Source organism: Crocodylus siamensis, chromosome 4 (assembly GCF_052110815.1).
Source record: "Crocodylus siamensis isolate JL-2025a chromosome 4, ASM5211081v1, whole genome shotgun sequence".
Lineage (NCBI taxonomy): Eukaryota > Metazoa > Chordata > Crocodylia > Crocodylidae > Crocodylus > Crocodylus siamensis.
The window spans coordinates 167,669,241-167,687,772 of record NC_143398.1 but is presented as its reverse complement, the minus strand read 5'-3'; the positions used below and the strand labels follow the sequence as shown (position 1 = coordinate 167,687,772).

General features: G+C 40.4%; 1 protein-coding gene across 6 annotated transcripts in view; it reads right to left on the bottom strand.

Annotated features, from left to right (window-relative positions):
• Positions 1-18,532, bottom strand: part of ADAM23 (ADAM metallopeptidase domain 23) — a 206,767-nt gene that overhangs the window by 160,639 nt on the left and 27,596 nt on the right. The gene's annotated exons all lie outside the window — the stretch shown is intronic.

Below are 18,532 nucleotides of genomic sequence, written 5' to 3'. Positions count from 1 at the left end.
AGCTGTCTGGGTGCTGCTTGGCTCCCCCGCCTTCAGCAGCATCTCCTCCTCCTGCCCTGAGTGTGCCACACCAGGCAGGGGAACTGCAGCCAGGCAGCTACTTCCACAGTGTGTTGGGCTCTAGCTCCTGGCTGCCTTCCACCCACTCTGTCCACCCAGCACAACAAGCACCTGTGGGCAGCCAGGTGGATGAAAGGTGGCCACGAGCTGGGCTGCCTGGCTGCAGCAAAGCAGGAGCAGGAAAAGAAGGAGCCAAGGAACACCTGGGTGGCTGCTGCTGCACCAGGAGCAGCCCTGCCAGGAAGCTGTGTGCACTGGCCAGGGCCAACAGGCAAGTGCGACACAAGCTGCCCTGGGCAGTTCTCAGCCCCATGCAGAGCACCTTGGGGGCCACCATGGCCTGGATGGGAGGGTGGGGGATGGACTGCCCCACTCTGACAAGTTCTGCTGCATGCACCCCACCCACCCCATCCCCTTCCCTTAACCCCCAGCTACCTCTCAGGACCTAGTGCAGGGGAAGCCCCCCACCCCTCCCCACACACAATATACAAGAGTAAGATTTTCTTTTGAGCTATTATGTAATCACTTCTACTAAAAAAAACCCCCTCATAAATCAGGAAAAATATATTTTTTTAAAACAAAATTAATATGTTATAGTAGATGTTTCATTTTTGGTATATGATTTGCTTTTTTTAACTAAGATTTCTTAAAATGAGACCTTCTAAAAATGTGTGTGTGTGCATGGTCCTCAACAGCTCACCAAAACTTGTTAACTGGCCTTCCAGCCAAAATACTGCCCAGCAAGTGCCCAGTGAGAGAAAAGGGACAGAGGCTGGGAAGGCCAAACTCCAACAATGGAAAGTGATTAAATAGCAACACTTGCGAGGCATGTGCATGGCTTAGAGGGGAGGTCAGAGGCCACAAATAGCCCTTATAGCAACAGGTGCCCCAGGTAATGGGGGGGGGGGGAGGGGAGGCACTGACAGGCCAAGAGGGTCCACTTAGTGCATAAGGGACAGGATTAGGACCAGCAGGCCTGAAAGGGACCTGCTGGCCACAAGACAGACAAGCGCGTGAAGGCAGCCTCCCTTTCCACTGGTCAACTCATTACATCAAGGTGTGGCAGGAAAGGGAAAAGGAAAGGCACCTGAGGAACCACATCAGAGCAGAAATCACAAGGACACCACGAGGCATCACGGCTGCCCCTGGGGCCCAATCTTATTATGGCTTCATAATCAGGTTGTGATCTATTAAAACCTCCAGGTTCTTTTCTGTGGTACTGCAGCCTAGTCAATTATACCCATTTTGTATATGAACATACGACTGTTCCTTCCTAAAGGCATTACAAGCGATCATCGGCATTCACAAGGGACAATGTTCTTGCATCCCCTGCGAATGGCAAAATCCATGAATAAGGCACTGCACTGATGAACGTAGTGTACCTGGTGGCTGAGGGTGGGGAAGAGGCACGGCTCTGCCAGAAGCCTGGCAGCGGCAGCAGGAGCCCAGCGGCAGCAAGCACAGAGCTCCTGAGGAGCTCCTGTAAGTGTATAAAGTGTATTTAAAATGCAGGTTCAGCATTCGCAAATGTTTGAAACTGCAAATAGCGAGGGTTTCCTGTACTTTACACTTGCCCTTATTGAACATCATCCTATTACACTAGGGCTGCACCAATATTTTCTTGGCTGATATCAATAGCTGATTATTAACCAACCATATGAGCATATAGCGATCCAATAGCCAATTTAAAAGAATGCAGCCAGCCAGCTTGGAAAGCTGTGTCCTGCCAATAAATCTGTGGTGGGGAGGGGACAAAAATTTTGAACAGTATCAAGCCACCCGATCTCTTACAAATCCAAGATTGAGCCATTGATGATTAGTTATGGAGCATGATTATTCAATCATTTATTAATCCACTTCAGCATATTTTAAGTTGTACCATATTTGTTTAGCTTACTTAGGAAAATTTTGTGGGAGACTGTGGCAAAAGTCTTAATATAGTCAAGGTACAGCTTATTCACTTCTTTTTCCCCATTTATAAAACTTATTTCTTTCATAGAAGGAAATCAGGGTGTTAAGCATGACTCACTCTTGACAAACCCATGCTGGCTATTACTTATCACCTTGTTATTCTCTAGGTCTGTGGTGTTCAGCCTTTCTGGCCCCACAGGCTGGTCCACAAACCAGCCCCCAGGCACTGGTCAGTCCACACCATTCAGCCTGTTTTTCTAATCTCTAACCCATTCTTTCTTTACACAGTGCAGAGTATATCCCTCAGATCCTTGCTACTAGATGTTTATTGTTTGAAGGTTACCTTTTTTTGTACAGATTGAAGTAAAAAATTGCATTATCTTCCCTTTCCCATTTATTAAGGGAACAACTATGCTTTCTTTGGTCTTCCTTTAACTTCTAAAGTACCTAAAGAATTCTATAGTACCTACAGAATACTTTTAGTTGCCTTTTATGCCCCTTGCTACCTGTACTTTGGCCTTCCTTAATTTGTTCCTGCGTGTCCATCCCATACTCCTCTGCATGTCCTCAGTAATGTAGCCTAGTTTCTGCTTTTTCTAAGATTCCATTTTGGTTTCAAGCCATTGAAGAGCTCACTATTTAACCAAGCAGCTCTCTATAATTACACTTCCTATCCCTCCTTCAAACTGGGATAACATGTTTTTTACCCTTAATATTTTGTAATAACACAAAACTCTTGCATTATTTTTTCCCTTTGACTTCCCTTGGGATCCTGCCTACTAGTTCTCAGAGCCTTTTAAAGTCTGTTTTTCTCCTCTAAGTCCAGTGTTTTTATTCAGTTGTTCATTCCTTAGGATCATGAATATTATCATTTCATAATCACTAGGAATGCAGTCCATTCCTAGCAGCTGACAAAGGAAGATATTGCCTAAGAAAGTTCATGCCTCTTTGAACCAATTAGACAGTGCCGCCTTGCCTTACCTTCTTTGAGATCACTGTTATGCCAGTTGCCTCTCACTTTCATATGCTCAATCAATTCCTCCTTATCAGTGACTTTTATTTTTTATTTTAAAGTGGTCTGGAGAGTATCTGGTCTGGGCATGTCCTTCTGACACCACAATCTAACCCCACGAAAGGGCAAATAGGCTTTCTTTGACTTCTTGGCTCCTGCTGGGAGGCATAATGTACTGAGTCTGTCCAAATTTTCAGAAAAATATTCTGACAGTACAAAAATGCTTTTTCTTAGGAAGTGTTTTCACAGAAAATTTCCAATTTTCTCAAAATTTGTAGAAGTCTGGGTCAGCACCACTAACAAGTTCATGCCATTCACTCACTCCCATTTAGTACACACTGAAACCTACACATTAGGTAGGTTTCTTGATGTATGAGAGCTCCTATCATGCATCAAGAAATGTGTTCAACAAAAAAAGCCTAAAAGTATGCTCAAGGCTATGCTAAACTGTTTATACTGCCTTACTTTCAGGTTTTGATACACATTTATTGGGAGTATATATGCATGGGAGGGATTCTCAGTGGCACTCATGGGCTTGCCACAGAGGCAGTGTGGACATGCCCATTGAAATACCATTCTGGCACTAGTTCCAGTTTGGTCTCAGCAAACAGCAGATTGGATGCTTATTTTCAGAAGCTGATGCCAGACTGTCAGCCAAGGTATCTCTGTCACAAGCAATGACTGTTGGTATCCTTTTCTGTGCTGCCAGAAGTGGCCCCAGTAACTTCACTTTGATCACTATGATACATTGTGTGAACTCACATTTTTACTTTAAAAGGGTTTTTTTTATAACAACTTACAGTTCAAATCCTTCCATTCAGCCTAAAATAGGAAATTATGTCTGCTCATAACACCTCTAGCCCAAAACACCACCTAACTTACCTTTCAGACATATGATTTTTTTTCAGCAAACCAGACAAACCCAATCGTGATACAATAAATTAGTATGCACTAAAGATAATAGCTACACTAATGCATTATGGCATTTATTATTTTATTCACGCATAAAGAATAAAACTCCTTTTTATTTACCAAATTTAAGAAAATACCAGTATAATGAGCACAGAAAGCATGGAATGGGAATGCTTTAAGTGGGAGAAGAATTTTTAAAGAAAGAAAGAGAAGGGTGGGGGCAGAGGGCTACAAAAATTATGGATGATATTTGTAGGTAGGGAATTTTTTCAACTCATGCAGGAAAGTCATAGCTGATTTATGAATGTTCTTCTTTACAAATGGGATTAATCTTTTATCCCAGTGGTACCAATTATCTTCTCTTTTTTGTATTAAGAGTATTAGGTAGAAACATTACTTAATTCATTTTCTAGTCTGTTAAAGTATCTCTGCTTAAACTAGTGCACAGATGGTTTTTATGTCCTATTCTGACAGCTGCCTGAAAATAGTTGAATGTGCAAGCGTAATAATAAAGTTGCAGGATCTTCTACCTTTCAGAAGAACACAGGGTTCTTTTGTTAATCCACCTGACCAAGGAGTTGGAACCCTCTATAACCCAACAACCAGTCAGTTCTCCCCCGTTCCACCAGTTATTCAAAACAGCTCTGTTCACCCTACCACACAAGGCAAAACAGATTCATCACTCCTCCCCTTCCTATGGTTCAAACTAAGTCTTCAGGAAATTTAAAAACTTGCCTCAAAGAACCATAGGACTGAGGAGGTGGTAATATGGCCACCATTAAGCCTCTAGAAGATCAAGGGATGGAGATAGATGAGTAGGGACCTACCTAAAATTGCAGTTTTGTGGAAACCACAAAATCTGGGCCTGCCTCCGAAATCCAGGGGAAAAAAAATTTTATTAAGTCTCCCCTTACAGCCTTGCCTGGGAGAAGGCACTAGCTGATGGGGCAGCACAAAAGGGACAAAAGACAAAACCTTCCACAGAAAAAAGATACACAGACCCAAAGGACTCCATTTTAATAGGCCTAACCAGGTCTTTAAGGAGATAAAAGTGAGAAAGCTTTTCGGCAAGAAGATCAGGAGAGAAAGAAACAGTATGCTCTGTGGAGGTAGGAATAATTTTCATGGAAGAATTTCTTTTTCACTGAGCGGTCTCCTCCATGATTTATTTCAAATTTTTAGTTATATGTAGGAAAATGATTATTTAGATAGGAACTTGGGAATTCCTTGCCTATACTAGGACCTGTGGCCCTAAATACTAATCTTTAGCAAGGAGGCCAGTGCAGTTGGCTTGCACCTCTCTTTTTCAACAAAGGAACAAAGAAAACATCATAAGAATATTAAACATTTTGGAAATAATGCTTAATGATTCTATTTAACTTTTTAACCCAATTCCCTTCAAAGTTTGCAAATAAATTGTACTTTTGCCCAGAAATCTAACTTACTCATTTTGAGGCAGATATAGCTGCTTAGTTTGTTGGTTTTCTGTTTTCAAATTTTTAAACAAGGGGCATAACTGGACATTTGGCCATATTTTCTTGTGTAATGCCAAATAAAGTACATGCCTTATTTTTAGCAAGGCAGTATGAAAAAAGTTTTTCCGAAGTTATGGCTATATTAAATAGAGGAGAAATGATAGAGAGGGTAAAGGTAACACAGGAACAGAGACCATTTACCTGAATGTGAATTCAAGGCAGGATTTACTAGAAGGTTTGCTCTTGAGGGTGACAGGGATGGAGCGCACTTTTCTAGTCTTGAGGTGCAGTTTGGGGAATCTACTATTGCTGTTTGTCATTAACTGTAAGTCATTCTGAGCAATAAAATAATAATAATAATAATAATAAAAAAAATACAGAAGGAACAAAGCCTAATCTTCAGCTCGCTCACCCTCCCTTTCCTGCTTAGGCAAAAGCTACAGTTTTAACCCTTCTGCAGCTGAATCTTCAACAACTCTTGGCTATTCTGCCAAAAGCAAAAAATTAGAGCTGCTGCTGAAGACAACACCATGGGCAGATGTAGGATTTTGAAAATTGCTAAATAGTCTGCAGCCCTGTCAAAAAGGAAAGAGAGACCAGGAGCAGCAAAATTGGTAAAGAAAGGATAGCATGAGTAATGGATCATCAATTCTATTAAACAGGAAAGTAGGTTGTTAACAACTATTGAGTGAAAAACACCTAGCAGGAATCAAGCAGAACATAATAATCCATAATGTCAACTGACTCCCTCAGCACTGCCTAAGTAGATGTGATGTTAATTAAGCAGAAAAATCAGCTTCCCTGCTCAAAAAAGCATCCCAATTTTGGAAGGCTAATTTTTGGGGAAAAGCATGTATGGTATACAAGTTAATACAGTAACCATCACTCCTTAGCTGTCACATGCAAGGAAGTTCAGAGCAAGTGACACATTTTATCAGAGATGGTTTTATTAGAAGTTTAATTGTCATGTCTTACAATTCAAATTAGTTACCAGATTTTGCAAATTATATCCTTGTGGGAACTGGTGAACAATATCTCCTGGGAGGCAAATGTGTGCGTGTTGGAGTAGAGTCCAGAAGAACTGGCTGTACTTTAAAGGAGGCTCTTTTAAGGGCATGAAATCAAGCTATCCTAATGCAATGGAAGAATGGGAAGTGCAACACGATACTCGTCTGGTTAAACGGCAATTTCTTCAATGAGCTGAAAATCAAAAAGGAATCCTACAAAAAGAGGAAACTTGGTCATAGTTTTATATAAGACTATAAGAATATCTCACAGGCATACAGGGAGAAAATTAAGGCCAAGGCACAATTTGAAATGCAGCTTCCATGAGATATAAAAGGAAAGTATGTCAAAAAAGAAAGACCAAAGCAACTGCAGTTCCCCTGAAAATGCAGAAGGCAATCAAGTTACTAGTGATACAGAGAAAGCTAAAGTACTGTATTTACTTGAATATAAAACAAGGTTTTTTTCCCCAATCAACATGGGGAATGTACCTCACCATCAAAAGCACCTCATCTTACATTCACATACAAGGAAACTTTATTAAATACACCATTTATCATTAAACTACTGCTAAAAGCAGTATGCACTCAGTAACTGAAACTAACCAGGAAGCAACTGAAATGCAGCCAACAGTGAGCATCACTATAAAGCAGTGCTTCTCAAACTATCAGATGTGACAGATCGGCATTTTTTTTTCCAGTGGGCCAGGGACCAGTGCCCAGTTCAGCCAGTGGCAGCAACTGCATGTAACAGCGCTACACAAATGCACGACTGGCTGTTTCTTTCTCTTTCTTCACCTTGCACGATGTGACATCACCTGGAGTGTTGGAACGTACGAACTGTGGCGCTATGACATATCAACATTATGCTTCTGAAAATATGTTTATTTCTTTCCTGGCATCACTGCAGACCAGCAACCAGCAGCTCGCAGACCAGCACTGGTCCACAGACCACCACTTTGAGAAGCACTGCTATAAAGCACATGGCCCATATGGGACAAACATACCCATAGTAACCTACCACAAGAATAGGTTAATGAAACCCATCTAAGTAAGATATAAGATAGTACCCATTATGCTCAGTCCCCATCAGTGCTGACTCTTTTTCAAGGCACGGTGAGCCACTACACTGCATGTATCTCAACTTCCTCTTCACTCCCATAGCTGAGCTGTGCCTTTCTTTACTATATCCTATGATTCTTGTTTCTTCACTAGCCCTAAATGTCAGGCAAACATCACCAAATGAGGCCCCAAACAGTTCACCAAGAATCCCTCTGCCACCCCCTCTCTTAGCCTACCATATACAGTATAATTAATTTGGCTTCACCCTCCATGATGTGGAGCCAAACAAGGCTGCCCAGCACTTCATCTACATATAAATTTTTGTAGGATCCCAGGATTCATGATAAGTATACAAGGTTCCAGTCAGGCTAATTAACACGTGGCTTCTTTTTGGGGAAATATCTGGAGTATGTAAACATACTGGGCTGTGGAGTCACTATGACTTAAAACGCTATTGACTCTGCTGGGCCCAGCCCAATGAGCTATATGGTTTGAACTAATGTCATGCATACTTTGTATGGCATACAAGTAGGTACAGAACTGCTGTTTAAAAGTGTGTTTATGGAGTACCTGTGCTGAAACCTGCAGCAGTTCCCAAAAGGTAAACTGGATCAGTTCTGGATGTGTTAAATCAATGGGTACCTGTATTAACTCCCCTATATACAAATTAATGCACATATGTTTATTTCTAGGTCAGTGTTTTCAAATTGCTACTCACGTCCATGTGCTCAGGGAGAGAAGAGTCTGACAGTAAGGCAGGGGGAAGAGGCTGCAAGGGAAAGATGTTCAGGGGGCAGAGGGCAATGGGGCTACCTGACACCTCCTCCCCCCAGATTTATTTTCCCTGCTGTAGCAGTGGGAAGGGGACAAATTCAAGGCAAACCTCCAATAATTAGATTCTATACCTGGAAAAGTATAATACATTTATAAATTTTCCATATCAAGAATCTAATTATTAGAGAGGTCACCTTATAATCAGAGTCATCTTATATTCAGGTAAATATGGTATTTAATGCCATATTTAGTCACAACTGATCCCGCCTTGAGCAGGGGGTTGGACTAAATGACCTTGTGAGGTCTCTCCAAGCCCTACTGCCTTATGATCATATTACTATTAAAAGGAAGGTGGGCCTATGTTCTAGACTGAAGCCTTGCTTCTCAAGAGGGCATAAACTTTCCTATGGCAGTGCATGTTACCTAACAATTACTAAATGCAAGGGGCAGTGCCTCAGCTTCAAAGGGAACATCAGAGAGGGGCTAATGCCTGCTCTGTGGCATAGTGGCTACAGCACTGTACTAGGAAGTCAGAGATGTAAGTTCAAAGTTCCTCTGGGTAACAGGGACCTAGAACCTGAGTCTCCAGATTCATAGACCTTAACCACTCAACTGTTAGAGCTAAAAAATGGGAGTTCCTACTCCCCTTGTCATTTTTCTGGGACTTATGCTCAGGTACAGGCATACATGCCCAGTCACTGTATAGTCCGCTGTGCATGCTCTATGTATGCACACTTCCATAACATAAAGCTAGGGCCCAAAACAGCCACATAAATAACCATGTTCTAGCCATCTATGTGCACAAGAGAAACATAATTCCACCCTACATTTCTTTCCTTCATTAAAGAAGAGATGTTAAAGAAGGTCCACAGTCAGGAGAGAAAAATGATAAAGGGCTTGGAAGGCAAGCCATGTGAAGAAAGGCTGAGAGGATTAGTCATATTTAGTTTGTGCAAAAGATGATGAAGAACCACATTCTGCCTTGCTGCAGTGGTAGGATGCAAAGTAGTGGCTTTAAATTGCAAAAAAAGACCTAGATTTAGATTAGATGATAGAAAAAAAAACTTCCTTGTTGTTAGAATTGTAAGGTAATGGAATATACTGCTGCAGAACTGCCTTTATTGGAGGTTTTCAACAAAAGGCTGGATAAGCATTGGACAGGGATGATTTAGGGGTGGTATTCCTGTGTCTGCCATGGGTTAAATCAAATAACTCCTGAGGTCCCTTTCAACACTATGATTTTCATGTCACTCCTCTGCAAAGCCGTATAGGACTTGTCTTTTATATGTTACATTGGAAAATGAAGTCTGGTCCAACTTATGGTACCCTGTTAAGATATGAATGAACATTGCTGTGATGATGAGGAATGACTCCACCATTATTGTCAACAAACGCTGCTTACAATGAATTCCCCATCCTAGTGAACCTTCCTTTAGAAGGCTTAATTCTGGATTTAAACAATTCAAAGATATATTTCCTCACTCATTAAGCTCTGGTCAAATCTAAAGCTTTAATTCCCTCATCTTGGATGGAAAAAGCTGCCTATTGTCTGATGCATTTTGTTGCTTCCAAGCTGATTTAACAAAACTTCAGAAGCCTCTTTATGTTCTATAGTAAGAAAGGCAAATGATAAACCCTCTCCCCTCCCCCACCTTCGGGGAAACTTGAGTTAATATTTAAGTATGATCTCCAAAGATGTTCAGATTGCCACTTCTTGTTGCATTTAGACTACTAAACATGTTGTGACTGAGTTCCCAATTTAATAACCTTCTGGCTGTTGTAGTTGTTACTAAAAGAGAGAACCTAAATGTCAAGAAAAGTATACAACAAATTCAGAGGTTGAAATATGGGTGCAATGAAGGCTTGTAAAATGAAAAAGAGCTTCTGTACATGGAACATCATGATTCTAGGAGGGTACGATAGCTTTATATAGCCATCCAGGAACCTTCCGACAAGAAGATGAGACAAAAATTCTCTGACAATCAGACTGTTAATGCCACTAGCTAGACTTTCTGGTGTTCAAGCTGAGTCCCAAGGATATCCCCATCTGAAGAAAGAGACCACGTTGCTTATTGCACCTTAATAGTTTAGCCCTAAAAATATCTCAGTCTGAATGGAATTAGTATTTCTAGAATTATTTCTGGATACTGTGTTCTCTAATAGTATTAGAACTTTTTTCCATATTCTGGAAAAATAATCAGAAATAAATAGTGATAAAATAGTATCTATTGTTAAAACAAAGTAAATAGCCCATGGATCTTAGGTCTGCCATTCACTCATCTAAGCTGTCTTTACCTGTATACTAATATCTGAGCATCTCACAATTTTTAATGTATTTTTCCTCATAACAGCCACAAAGTAAAAACTGCTTATATCCCCAGTTTGTAGAAAAGGAACTGAGTGAGGCAAAGTGATGTTAAATGCCTGGCTCAAAATTACACCTGATGTTCGTACTGGAAAAGGGACTTGACCTCAGTCTCCCAAATCCAAGGCCAATGCCCTAAAAACAGAGACATTCTTCCTCTGCCCTCAACATCCATTCTTTTGGAGAACCATGAGGTGTAACAGTAGGATTTAGCTATACTCAGTTTAAATGTAAATGTATTAAAGTATGATTAAACTACTTGTAAAATAACACTGAAGAGTGTTTAAATTAATTTTAGATAAGGAAAGCATAAATAAAAGAAAATCAATGTTCTAAATGTATTAAAGTAAACTAAACTGAGATTAGTTAAATTCTATATTCTATTACACTCCCGCACCCCTATTAAAATAGGTACACAGATTAGACATTTTGACAAAGACTCTTTCTTCCCCTTTCTTAGAATTTGATTTCTCTCTTCCTACTCAATAATACAAAAAAAAAAAATCACTTTAGAACATAATAAAAAGCTTTTACCTTTCCACATCAATTTAAAATGAAGTTGCAGATAGGGACAAGGTGTGCATAAAGAAAATGACTCAGCTGCACGAGGCTTGTACAGTAAAGATTCAGATAGGTTTGCAATGACAAAGCTCTTACAGACATCTCACATGAAAGAAAAAAATTAAAATTTGAAGTTAGGTCATCTCTTTGCTGCCTAATGCTACATTAAATCTCAGACATAATTGTTAATGTAGCAATGCAGCTAATGTATAGTATATAGTTACAAAGGGAGAGGTGGTTTCACTTTTTGGTCACTTTTTGAATTCTACAATTAACTAGTTTGAGGGGGGTTGTTTTAAAATAACAAATTTGGGAACAAGGCTTCAGCTGGTGTAAATCAACATACTATATTTACCTAAATCCAAGACAACTTTAAATTTAAGACAACCCTCCCCCGCAATAACTTCCCATGTATAAAATCTAATTATTGGAGGGTTGTCTTAAATGCATCCCCCCCACTCCTACAGAATGGAAAGCTGTGGCAAGGGCAGCGCTTTACATTAAACTCAGCACATTTCCATGGATGCCCAAGGGAGGCAGCAACATGCTCTGCAGCATCTGTAAAGGTTAGGTGTTTCAGTGGGGCTTACTTGGCACTTTTATCTAATAGCTGATTAAATCATCTTTAGCTAAAAGTGCCCCTACTGTAGCACCCAATCTATACAGATGCTGCAAAGCTGGGTTGAAGTAACACACTGCTGCTTCCCATAAAGTGCAGGTTTTTTGTACTGTTTTTTTTAACATCTGCAAGCAGCATGGCAGTAGCTTGTGGGTGCTGAGCACCCCCCTCAATTTTTTTTGGTGGGTACTTGAGCCCTGGAGCACCCACAGAGTCAGCACCTATGATAATACGTAGCCTGTCATTACAAATAACCTCTGTGCCAGAGGCCTGATGGGCTGCTAACATAACACCCATCTTCAAAAGGGGCTCCAAAGGCAATCCTGAAAACTAAAGACCAGTGAGTCTCACTTCCATCCTTAGCAAGTTGGTAGAAACTACAGCAAACAATAAAATCAGCAGTCACATGGACAAATATGATCTGCTGGGGAAGAGTCAACGTGGTTTTTGTACAGTGAAATCTTGTCTCAATCTGCTGGAGTTAACAAGCACACAGACAAGGGGGATCCAGTTGATGATATATGTGGATTTTCAAAAAGCATTAAAAAAGGTGCCTCACCAAAGGCTCTTAAAAAATCTGTGCTGACCTGGCATTGGAGAGTAGGTTCTTTTGTGGACTGAGAGCTGGTGAAAAGATAGGAAGTAAAAGGTATGGAAAAATGAGCATTTAGCCCGAAGGGAAGGAGATCAAAAGTGGGGTCCTGCAGGGATCTGTGCTGGACCCTATTTTGTTCAACATCTTCATCAGTGACCTGGAAGTGGGGGTTTACAGTGAAATCTCAAAGTTTGCAAATGGTACTAAATGATTCAATGTTCTAAATGTATTAAGGTTCCGGAGGAGGGCCACCCGCATGATCCGGGGACAACAGGGCCGACCCTACAATGAGAGACTGTGGGACCTGAACCTGTTCAGCCTTCGCAAGAGAAGGCTGAGAGGGGACCTGGTGACAATCTATAAACTCACTACGGGGGACCAGAAGGGTTTGGGAGAGACCTTGTTTCCCCTAGCACCCCCTGACATAATAAGGAATAACGGCCATAAGTTGTTGGAGAGTAGGTTTAGATTAGACATCCATAAGAACTACTTCACAGTCAAGGTGGCTAGGATCTGGAACCAACTTCCAAGAGAAGTGGTGCTGGCTCCTACCCTGGGGGTCTTTAAGAGGAGGCTTGATGCCTACCTGGCTGGAGTCATTTGAGCCCAGTTTTTTCTCCTGCCTAGGCAGGGGGTCGGACTTGAAGATCTACAAGGTCCCTTCTGACCCTACTTCTATGATTCTGGGTAGTCAAGTCCCAAGCTGATAGTGAGAAGCTGCAGAAAGATCTCACCAACCCAAATGAGTGGCAAATGAACTTCAGCATTGACAAGCAATGGGTTATGCACCTAGGGGAAAAACAACCTCAACTATACATACACAATATTGGGTTCTGAACTAGCTGTTACAACTTAGGATAGAAAACTTGGAGTCACTGTAGACAGTTCTTAAAAATCACCAGCTCAATGTGCAGCAGTGATCAAAAAAGCCAATAAAATGTTGGGCATCATTAAGAAAGGAATTGAAAACAAAACAAAAAGCATCATGATGTTGTTATACAAAACCATGGGGTGACCACATATTGAATAGTGTGCATTGTTCTGGTCCCCACATCTCAAAAAGCATGTAGTAGAATTAGAAAAGCTACAAAGAAAGTAAGCCAAAATTACCATGGGCCTGGAGTAGTTGCCATGCCAGGAAAGATTAAAAAGGCTACAACTCTTCAGGTTGGAAAGGAGGAGGCCGAAGTAGGTATGATAGAGGTCTCTAAAATCATGCAGGGTGTGGACCAAGTTCCAGAATACTAGAATTAAGGGGCTCCCACTGAAATTAGCAGGTAACAGGTTTAAAACTAACAAGAGAAAGTACTTTTTTATGCAACACAGTTAACTTGTGGAATTCACTGTGGTAGAAGATGGTGGGTAGCATAGCTGGGTTCAAAAAGGGACTAGGTAAATTCATGGATGATTGATCTATTAATGGTCATTGAACAGAATGGCTGGAGATGTTTCCTCTGGCATCTCCACCCTAATAAATGCTAGGGAGGGTCTTGAATAGGAGATGGATCACGCTAGAGATATCTGGTTCAATGCTCTACGTATAAAGCATTCACTTCTGTCACTGTCAGAGATAGGATACTGAGCTAGATAGACCACTAGCCTCACCCAGGATTACACTTCTTATGTTCTTGTGTCTTTTATTCTTCAAAATATTGTCTATATGTATTCTACTCTTACCAATTTTCAAGAACTAAATTCATGCTAGGAGGTGGGAGAACATAATTTTAGGACCTATGAGTTTTAGTGGGGAAAAAAATGGTAAATGAGTGATCTGTTTAGTTCATACGAAAGTTACTAACCAGTTTAGGAACAAAACTAGGATTCAGCGTAAGACTATCTCTATGAAAATCATGTACGGTGGACCTGACGTTAGGCTTTAATTTTTCTGCTTTCTCAGCAGTCGTTAAAGGCCGTTTTGAGAAGACTATTTTCTTTGAAGGATGGGTAAAGAAGATGAGGCCAGTGGTTCAAATATAAAGCTGGCTTGGGTATACCTGCATAAGCTGCAGTTTCTACTGGGATCATAGAGTAGATGCACTAGTAGACAAAATAATCTGGACTCTTGCTGCATCTTTAGTTTTTTTAATTTCACTTGCACTGACTGTAATACATCCCAAACCTAAACCAAACAAACATTTAGTGAAGTCATTAACCCAGCTTAGGTGGAATTAATTATTTCATCTCAGTCCAGGCTGTAGCTCAAAGGAAACGAGTAGCAATTTGCCCCCAGTCCAACCTTAACTCTGAGGAAGGAGGTCATGGAAGTACCTGGTTTATATAGACATAAGCCAATGGGCACTGCTTGCCAAAAGATCCTTTTCTTCAGTGCCTAGGGAACATGCACACTCGGAGCAGAACAGATATCGATATTAAAGAATGGAATTTCTAATAATTTGACATTTGTTTTTATCTCACTATGGGACCCAAATAAACAAGGGGAAATCTCAAGACAATGTTTAACAGCCTTGAACTGAAACTTTTATGGGGTTCCCCATTCACTTAAGCTCTTAAGTGCCTCTCAAGAGTTAGTTCAATGTCCTTCCACCTAACATCTTCCTAATAGCTTTCTTAGACTCCATCCTACATACCAATGTCTCTGTTACTAAGCCCCTGTGAGGCCTCCACAATTCCCACAAAACACTTATCTTCAGGCTTCCTTTCCTTTCTCCCAATTTTCCACCCTGCCTGCTTCCAATAACCAGTGAGTACATTTCACCTCCTTTCAGTCTCCTGTGCTTTTCAATCATTGTTTCATTTCTTTTAAAAAGGTAGAGCTGCAAGAGAAACAGGAAACTCAATTCAGGTTTGGGAAGGAAAAAGCATTCCATTTCACCTTTACAAAAAACATTTTGCTACTCAGCTCTTCAACATCAGATCTGTGAACACAGTGTTTCAGCAAATTTTTAAAAAGCTACAGCTTGTTGCTTTGTATACCCAACAAATGTGATTAGTTTGCATTTTCCCCTCAACAAACTTTGAAAATTGCTGACAAAATGACCAAAATTAGACCTCAACTGGACCTGAAGAATAGAACAATACTTCTTTAATATTGAAATACTTATTTCTGCTGATTCACTTTTCCTTAAATGTGCTGAAATGCTCAAGTTAGTACAGCACAAGCTGCATATGCAATTTTTATGTAAGGTTTACAGAATTTTGCATGTTAGGGAGTTAATACCTGATTTTTATACCCCATTCTTTTCCTTAAATATCACCTTTTCTGTATCACTACACATGTGAGCATTCTTACTATCTGTAGAAGTATAGATAGCGCCATACAACTGTTAACATATTGACAGATATGGGGATATAGGTCAAAGGTAATGTAATCAATTAAAATGAGTAGGTAACTGTGTTTAATCTGCTTTTCACCTTATAAATCTGTAAGTCTTGTACCAATGAAATAATCCCCAACTGAAATTTAGTTCTACTATAAACTTCACATGCAGCTCAAAACATTATGATGCTCTCTATTCTTGAGACTGCTACAATAGCCTCCAGCTCACCAGATGTTAAACACATGTCTGATGGTGTTAAGATTGTTCATACCAATGAGACAAAGTGATTATAATACTAGCACACACAAAAAACTAAATAAACTGATATATCAAATAATTTCCAAAAAAGTAATAACCACTTTTTACACAGAGGGCAAATCAGATAAAGGACTGGTGTACACCACACTGGTGGTATGTCCTAGCAGGTCCATTCCTAAATATTCCCCACCCACTCCTGTACACATGCTCCAAACCTGAAAATGCATCAGTGAAGATGCTTTGCCCTGGCTTTTTGAGACCCCAGAATGTTTGAGAGTGACCACCATGAACAATGCCAAAGAAGCCTGATTGGCATACTTCCAGCTGAAGTCAGGGTTGATTTCCACCTTATAGACTAACCAAAGTTACATACATATATAGCACAGACCTTCGTGAGCTGAACCTCACTTCATCAGATGCTATGAAAGGACATGCACAAAGTTGTGCACACTTCTATATTACAGCTTGTGTGATATTCAAATTCAAATTACATTGAAAAAGGTATGTACACTATAGTAACATAACCTTCATCACAATATTCAGTTTTAACTAAATTAATGTGAACTAAAACTATAAATATTTTTTGGAAATCTGACAACATTTTATTTTAAGATATTGATATAAAACAAGAACTTGAAATAGTCTCCTTAATTAATTATATAAAAAGAAAGTGAAATATTAGTTTATGCCTACAAAGAAAATACTATATTTGCCCAAATCTAAGACAACCTTGAATTTAAGATGACCCCCTATAATTAAATTGTACACATGGAAAATGTATAGATATTATTATAATTTTCCATGTATAGATAGAATATAATTATGGGAGATGGTCCTAAATTCATAACCCCCTACTGCAGGAGGTAGGGGGCAGACAATGTGTGGAGCAGTAATGAGGCAGGCCAAGGGATGGGAAACAGTGCTGGGGGCACACAGTAGGGCAGGTGAGGGGCATTAATGGGACGGGCAGTGGTGGGGTAATTGGGAAGGCAGTAAGGGAGGTAAGAGGTGGAAGGAGCAGTGTGGGGACAAGCAGGTGGTAGGAGACAGGCAGTGTGAAGGAGGTGAGGGAGGCATGCAATTTGTCTCTGGTCATCTGTTTCCCCCTTCTTACCCCCCACCCCATGCCTACCCCCTACAGTCTCAGACCCCCATCCCATCCTCTCTTCACACTGCTTCTGCTCCCCAGACCCGCATACTTGATTCTAAAACATGGGGCTCCCCCCCATGTTAAATGGAGAACACACACTGTCTTTTAATCAAGTAAATACAGTAGCATGAATTACAGCTGCTAGGGAATTTTCTGACTAAGTGGTTCTTGTTAAAAAGCTTTGGATTTATCAAAACCATAACTTTTCATGGGACATATACACCACTTCCAACAGAAAAGCTTCCTCACATTCAGGAGGAATTTTTGGTCAAACTCAGAGAGTGACCTACTAAAGGACAGCCAGGAAAAGAGTGGTTAGGGCAATAAAACCAACATTCAAATCTCTGCTCTCCCCAATTCAGACCAGGGATTTGCATCTTAGACTCCCATACCCTCAGTGATTTCATCCTTTAGCCAAAGACTACCCGCACAGTAACATAGTTATAGCCAGGGATCTTAGTTTTCCATTTCCCATGGAAAAACAGAGAAAACCATGGATTTTACCTTTTTATTGGAGAAAAATGCAGATTTCTCCTTTAGCAGAAAAACCTGCAGATTTCCTGCTTTTGCAAACAGCTTTGCAGGCTGGTTGAGCTCCCCATGCTCGCAGATCTATCTTGTACCCTACTCCAGCTGGGCAGAACCTGCCCCAGCCCTCGCCTTCCTCACCGGGGTGGGGGGCTCAATCTGCACTCCTTCCCTCCCCCTGCCCCTTCTCCCTCAACAGACTTACCAGCAGGATGCTGCTCTCTAAGCTGCCAGGCTGCATATCAGAAATCAGATCAGTATCAGCTGATATGGCTTGTTAATAATCATTGATCAATATCAGCCCCCAAAAAACTTTATGGGTGCACCCCTAGTTATTTATTAGTAATAACCATTTGCTTATGCTCTATCCAGAGAGACTAGAAGGAAAGGTGCAAAGACATCAGTCTAAGGAAAATCTAAATTGAACAAAACCCTAGATAAATAAATTAAAGTTAATTTATGTGAAACAGGCAGCTATGTAATAATCAGGTACTTGGAGGCAATGGTAATTTCCAAAGAAAATACAGCCAGACAAAACATTTACAGGAGGATCAAAGCTGCAACCAAAAAACAGAAAGTCTCTTTTATTATTCTTATGCAGTATCCGGCTTGTCAGTTTTCTTCTTGGCTGCCACTTCATAGCCAAGAGATGCCTACTTTTGAGTAGCCGAGTGAATCCTGTACTTCAAGCAACTCTTTTTGAAATAAAATGTTAATAGTATACATCATGCTTATTTCTTTTTAATACTCGTTGGGTTTTCAGCTGTTATGTCTGGGTTCCTGAGAACCCAAATTATAGATATATATTATCCCTATTTTCCCCTCTTTACAAAAAAATATACATAGAAAGATTGCTGAATGGGAACATAACCTCACAGGAAAGTACATTTTAGGACACAATAAAATTGATTATATATCTTATAGAAGCTTACATCTTTGATGTATATTTCACTGTAGCAATAAATTTG